Genomic DNA, 1,409 nt, shown 5'->3' on the forward strand with positions numbered 1-1,409 from the left:
CTCTCTCATGTACTAATCTGCTGTAGAAAACAGGACCCCACTGCTCTCACTGCTTTCCACGTGATCTTCATAAAGACCTCACTTCAGTCTTGCACTACAGCTCATACAACTGCTTCATTATCCACCTTGTACCAAAGATAGGCCTCAGCCATGAATTACACTTGAAATAAGAGCGCATAACAGTAAATGAGGGCAGCAGTACATAAATGGCGAAAGCACATATTCACTGCTAACTTCTTGGTTAATAAGCAAGCCCTTCATACACTGCATAATGATCTAGGAGGTGTCAAATCTATCTATTTCCAGGACCTCATTACCTCACCATCCACAAGCGCTCTGTGCAAACCTTCAGCTCTTTACTCTCTCCATCATCTTCAATTATCAGTATTCTATTGTTCATCCTTACCTGCTCTTGACTTCACCCTGCTACAGCTGCTCCAAGATTAACACTATAATTAGTCCACAGTGCTCAAGTCCTCACTCGCCTCAACCCTGCGCAGTTACATTATTACGATTTAACACAACATCCTCCTAACAAACGTTTCCTCTTATGAAAGTAGCTAATCCACCATGTGCCCCCCCTCTAACCATTTCGTCCTCCCTTCATCAAATCTTTGCCTCTTTCATCCAACAGTTTCCCCTGCGTTTCCCTTCGCACTGACTGCCTGTCCTGTAACCGACTACTCAACCCTCTCCTGTGTTCGGGACCCTTCATTCCACTATCCTATCCTCTCCTCTGTTATTGTCTATGCTCATACTCTTAGATCGTTCTGCCTCTCCTTTGATATTGCTGGTCACCCCACACTTTTCTCAATGAGCGCACGGGGCATTAGCTGGGTACCAGCCCTTATGCTCCTCAATAAGCAGCAGCAATCGTTGCAGTTTCACCAAGGTGAGTTCAGTAAAAGTTTATTTTACTACTTTCGATAACTGGTGCCTTTCGCAAACAGAAAAGGTAATGACAATGTATGGTACATTACAAGATGGCATGTTTTTAATACTAGGGCTTCTGATTATATGCATAACGTTTGATCTAGCAGACATGATTGAACATATGGTGAGACCCTTAAATGAAGGCTTAGGGCTCAAATCACAAAGGGACTAATATGCAATAAAGTTACGTGTCTCTTCACTCATGGCAGAATCTCCGCACTGCACTCACTGCAGTGCGCTGGACAGAGAGGCTGCCCAGAGTGCAGAGACTCCACACTTGTACCTTTACTACACGTAAGTCCCTTTGCAAATCAGACCCTTAACCTCTACTTCTTTGTGATTTTTAAAATAAAGAGAGGGAAGCCTTTATAGTAAAAATGGAAAACTCGTGTCTCTATTTACAATGCAGTTATTGGTTGTTTTTAACTTTCAAGAAAATAACACATTTGTTCTTAAACGACATCCATATCTTAAAT

Source organism: Triturus cristatus, chromosome 1_1, assembly GCF_964204655.1.
Source record: "Triturus cristatus chromosome 1_1, aTriCri1.1, whole genome shotgun sequence".
Lineage (NCBI taxonomy): Eukaryota > Metazoa > Chordata > Amphibia > Caudata > Salamandridae > Triturus > Triturus cristatus.